Raw genomic sequence first — 6,000 nt, forward strand, 5'->3', positions numbered from 1 at the left:
CCGCGGGCCCGGATTCCGCCCCAAGCTCCGCCCTTCGGATCCGTCCTCTTGTTCGTGTCTGGCGTCACGAAAACTCTAGACACTTTGGGGGTCAGATGCTTACAGTTGCAGTTGATGTGAGCGAGCCCTCAGTTGAATGGCCCCAGAATAAACTGGACGGCAAATGGTGTAAAGAGCGCTGAAGGAGGCCTGAGGTCAGGCTTTGGATCCCAGTGTAGCTACAGTCCCCTCCTGGGCTTGGGCAGGTCTCCCAACCTCTTGATCCTTATTGGACCGCGTGATGGTTAAAGCATCTTCTTCCACCATATTCCGTCATCTTCTAACCTTGGAGGGGAATCACCTGTCCAAGACTGGAGGTAAAGTGTCCTCTCCTCACCTGATACGTGGGCTGGGAGTCAGGAAATCACGATGCCTGACCGCCCACTATCCTAGAGAGTTTGCATTTCCCACCCTGTAACCTTCCGCATCCTGGCACGTGTTTCTTGCTATAAATAAATAAATGAATCAATGAATCAATGAATGAATTGCGAAGGACCAGTGGTGTTAACGTATCATTTTTAAAAAGGTAAAACCTGTTTAAAGGAGATTTTGAAGAACACATATATGTGGGCAATCAGGAAGGCTGAAGCGAATTTGCTAATTGTGCAGAACTGGTTGATACGTATAGGACAAGAAAAAATAATATTTGGGAGCCATCTTTTTCTACGGAGCTGAAATCAACTGTACTTTTATCAAACAAAATTCATCCCATTACTATCCATAATCTGCACCTTAATTTCTACTTTACAGAGCTGAACAGAAGACAAGCAAAGGTGCGCACCCCTAGTGCACGAGATAATCCCCAGACCAGCGCTCCACCCAAGGGACACACAGTCATATCTTTTGCCACTTTCTAAATTTTTAACAAAGTTTCGGGACAGTTCAAGATCCAAATGCTTTGTTACTCAAAGTGTAGTCTCCAGAGCAGCCATCAGCCTCACCTGGGAACTCTCAGGCCCCACCCAGACCTGCTGAATCAGACTCTGCGTTTTAACAAGATCCCCAGGGAATTCTTAGGCACACTGAAGTTTGAGGCTCATATCTTAGAATGTGAGAATTGGAAAGGATCTTGAGAACACTGAGTCCAGCCTGCTCATTTTACAGATGAATAAACCGAGGCCCAGTGGAGCTGACTGTCTAGCTCAAGGTCATAGCAAGTTAGTAGAAGGTTTGGTATACAAAACTGGGTCTCTAGCCTGCTAGAATAATACCCTTCCCAGATTGCAGGATGGAAGACCAGTAGGAGCTTAGACAACTTCCAGTCCAATCCTCTCACTTCAAAGATGAGGATGCTGAGGCCCAGAGACTGGATACAGCTTGCCTAAGGTCACACAGCTAGTTGACGGCAAAGCCAGGATTTCAGTCCAGGTCTCCTGATGTCTCTACCTCAAAACCAGATGCTTGGTTTAAAGTGAGACTGTGGAAGCATTGACTCTCCTGTTAACATGCCACACAAAGTAATTTAACCTTTAGGTCCGTCATGCTGTATTCATGTATAACTTGAGTGCTCTTTCTCTAACTTACCCAAAATACTAAATTCTAAGTAGACTCTACCCTTATTTTGGTTCAAACTCTCTCTTTCCTCTTATGAATTAAAGCTAACAGTGACATTTCTAGGAGATTATTTCAAATGGAATTTTTCTAAAAGTCATTTGCTTTACTGGAAAGTTGCTATTTTTACATCAAAGAAGACAGTAGCATGAAAGTAAATCCCTTTCACTCTTAAAGAGCTTGCTGCAAAGATACATTATTAAAAGAGACAAGTTGCTGGGCTGTGTAGAAAGTTATCCCTTTTTTTTTTTTAGAAAGGAAGGGAAATAAAAGAAATACATTTGTTCATCTATGCGTGCAAAGAAATGTAGAAAAATATGTCCCAAACTATTTCCTGCAATGATCTCAGCATAGTGGGGTTCTTTGGGCCTTTCTCCTCCTGATAGGTTTCTGTGTTCCTCTTCTGTTAGCTTGTGTGTTAGGCTGAATAATGGCTGCGAAAGATATCCAGGTCCTCATCCCTGGGACCTGTGAATGCCACCTTATATGGCAAAAGAGACTTTGCAGTTGTGATTAAATTAAGAATCTTGAGATGAAAAGATTATCCTGGATTATCCTTGTGGGTCCTAAATGCAATCACAAGTGTCCTCAAAGAGAGAGGCAGAGGGAAATTGGAGACAGAGAGGCAATGTGACCACTGAAACAAGATGCTACCCTGCTTGTTTAGAAGATGGATGGCAAGGAGTGCAACTCTAGAATATGAAAAAGACTAGAATATAGATTCTCCCATATGATCCAGCAATTCTACTTCTGGGCATATACCCCAAAAGAACTGAAAGCAAGGTCTTAAAGAGACACCTGTATACCTGTGTTCAGACAGGCCTTATTCCCAGTAGCCAAAAGGTGGAAGTAACCCAAGTGTCCATCAAGGGATGAATGGATAAACAAAATGTGGAATATACATACAATGGAATATTATTCAGCCTTAAAAGGGAAGGAAATTTTGACACATTCTCCAACATAGATGAACCTTGAAGACTTTATGCTCAGTGAAATAAGCCAGTTACAAAGGGACAAGTATTATATCAGTCCTTTCGTATGAGGCACCTAGAGTAGCCAGATTCCTAGAAACAGAAAATAGAATGGTGTTTGCCAGCTGCTGGATGTAGGGAAATGGAGACATTGTTTATGGGTACAAAATTTCAGTCTGGGAAGATGCAAAAATCCTGGAGATGGATGGTGGTGATGGTTGCACAACAACATGAATGTACTTAAAGCCACTGAAATGTACACTTAAAAATGGTTAAAATGATAACTTTGATGAATATTTTACCATAATAAAAAAAGAAAGAAAAGAAAACAGACCCCCTCCTAGAACCTTCAGAGAGAGCGCATCCCTGTGAACACCTTGACCTTGGCCCAATGAAACTGATTTTGGATTTCTGACATCTAGAACTATAAGAGAATAAATGTGTACTGTTTTAAGCCACCAAGATTGTGGTAATTTGTTACAGCCGCCCTAGAAAACTAATTCGTCTTCTATGACTTTCTATGTACAAAAAGATTAAGAAGGTTTTTTGTTAAATAAAGAGATTGGATGCCCACACCATTGGTTGATTTTATGCCTTATAGGGTGTTATATGTTATTAACTTTCTAATTTATGGATCTTCAGAAATATTCTTTACATGGTACCCTCTTGTCAAAGGAGCCTCACTTTCTTGAGTCACACCCAGACATTATTTGTCCTCTTTGGCCAGGACTGCTCTTGAAGAGCAGGTCAGGGTCAAACAATGCTGGAGACACACAGTCCTCACAGAGAAGGAGAACCTTCCTTCACACTTGAACAAGTGTTGATAATGGCTGTGAGAGTGGGCATCCTCATCTTATGCCATTGGTCTCTCACTTGTATGGAGTTACTTCTAATGTTCTACCTTTAAGTGTGATGCTTGCTTTAAATTTTTGGGTAAATAATCTTTGTGATATCCCACATCCAAGATGGTATCCAATAACCCCAATTCCTGGTATTCACATCCTTGTGTGGGTTCCCTCCCACGCTGTACCAGAGCTGGTTACTATGACCAATAGCATACAGCAGCAGTAAGGGTATGTGACTTTCTACAGTAGATTATAGAAAATATTGCAGCTCCTATCTTGGTCTCTGTGTGTCTGTGTATCTGTGTGTGGGGAGGTGGGGTGGGTGTTATATCACCACTCACTAAGGGGGAAGCTATGTCATGAGCAAGCCTATGGAGAGGGCTACATGGTAAGGAACTGAAGTCATCTGCCCACAGCCAGGTCGGTGGGCTTAGAAGCAGTTCCTCCAGTCCAGTCAAGTCTTCAAAGACTGTGGTCCCAGCCAACAGCTTAACTGAAACCTCATGAGAGATCCTGAGGTAGAATGCTCAGCTGTCACTCTCAGAAGCCACTTGAAATGGTAAATGTTTGTAGTTTTAAGCTGCTACATTTTGGAATAATTTTTTCTCAGCCACAGATAACGAATACACTTTTTTACCACATTAAGAGAGCTTCCTTCTAACAAAAAAACAACCCACTAACTGGGAAAAAATATTTGCAAGTCATATATCTGACAAAGGCTTAATATCCATAATATATAAAGAACTCTTGCAACTCAACCACAAAACATCAAACAACCCAATCAAAAAATGGGCTGGAGACATGAACAGACATTTCCAAAGAAGATATACTGATAGCCAATAGGCACATGAAAAGATGCTCATCATCACTGATCATCAGGGAAATGCAAATCAAAACTACACTAAGATATCACCTTACACCTGTTAGAATGACAAAAATATCTAAAACTAATAGCAACAAATGTTGGAGAGGTTGCAGAGAAAAAGGAACCCTCATACACTGCTGGTGGGAATGCAAACTGGTGCAGCCACTATGGAAAACAGTATGGAGATTCCTCAAAAAATTAAAAATAGAACTACCATACGATCCAGCCATCCCACTACTGGGTATTTATCCAAAGAGCCTGAAGTCAGCAATCCCAAAAGTCCTGTGCACCCCAATCTTTATTGCAGCACTGTTTACAATAGCCAAGATGTGGAAGCAACCTAAGTGCCCATCAACAGATGAATGGATAAAGAAGAAGTGGTACATATATACAATGGAATACTACTCAGCTGCAAAACAGAACAAAATCATTCCATTTGCAATAACATGGATGGACCTTGAGAGAATTATGTTAAGTGAAATAAGCCAGCAAGAGAAAGATAATCTGTGTATGACTCCACTCATATGAGGAATTTAAAACTATGGACCAAGAACAGTTTAGTGGCTACCAGGGGAAAGGTGGGGTGGGGGGTGGGCACAAAGGGTGAAGTGGTGCACCTACAACATGACTGACAAACATTAATGTACAACTGAAATTTCACAAGATTGTAACCTATCATTAACTCAATAAAAAAAAAAAAAAGAGAGATTCCTTCTGTTATCTGGTCTAGGATCCAGTCCAGGGTACACTCTGCATTGAGGCCTCATTCTGCTTGCTCTCCTCCAATCTGGGACAGTTCCTCTACCTTTATCTGCCTTTCACAACCTTGACACTTCTGAAGAGTACTGGTCAAGTATTTTGTAGAATGTGCCTCCTGATTTTATTCAGGGTTTGTATTTTTTGGCAGGAATACCACAGAAATGAAGGTTGAGCCCTTCTTGGTGCATTTTTTTCAGGGAATAGGAAATGCACGAACATGTTTGTAAGAGGATGGAGATGATAAAGTCAGAGGAGAAATGAACACTGTAGGAAATGGAAGGAATAACTGTGGGAGAGAAGTCTCTGAGAAGGTGAGAGGGCAGGATGCTGAGCTATTGAGGTGGATGTTCACATTTTACTTTGTATTAAAACACTGAGGTTTACTACAACACACATGGACTGCTTTTGTGATTAAAAAATGAAAAATACCGGGGCTGGCCCCGTGGCCGAGTGGTTAAGTTCGTGCACTCCGCTGCAGGCGGCCCAGTGTTTCGTTGGTTCGAATCCTGGGCGCGGACATGGCACTGCTCATCAAACCACGCTGAGGCAGCGTCCCACATGCCACAACTAGAAGGACTCACAACAAAGAATGTACAACTATGTACCGGGGGGCTTTGGGGAGAAAAAGGAAAAAAATAAAAAAATAAAAAAAAAATGAAAAATACTGTTGTTTCTTAACTCTAGGCTCAATCCTGTTTCAGAAATTACACTTCCCTTTTTTCCATATTGCGAGACGCTATGATGGCATGGACACTTGCAAATTTTACCTTCCTTCCAACATACTTACTCAAGTTTCCTTTAACGGCATTTGCTCTTCAGCCTGAACCGTGGCACATCTCCCACCCCGCATCTCCCTTTCCAGCTTCCTGTTGGCCTTCTCTGGGCACCTCCTCCAGAGGTTTTCATTCAGCCAGAGCGGCAAACACTGTCAGAGCCAGGCCTTATATCAGGAAATGGGCATACAATGATG

Source organism: Equus asinus, chromosome 21, assembly GCF_041296235.1.
Source record: "Equus asinus isolate D_3611 breed Donkey chromosome 21, EquAss-T2T_v2, whole genome shotgun sequence".
NCBI lineage: Eukaryota > Metazoa > Chordata > Mammalia > Perissodactyla > Equidae > Equus > Equus asinus.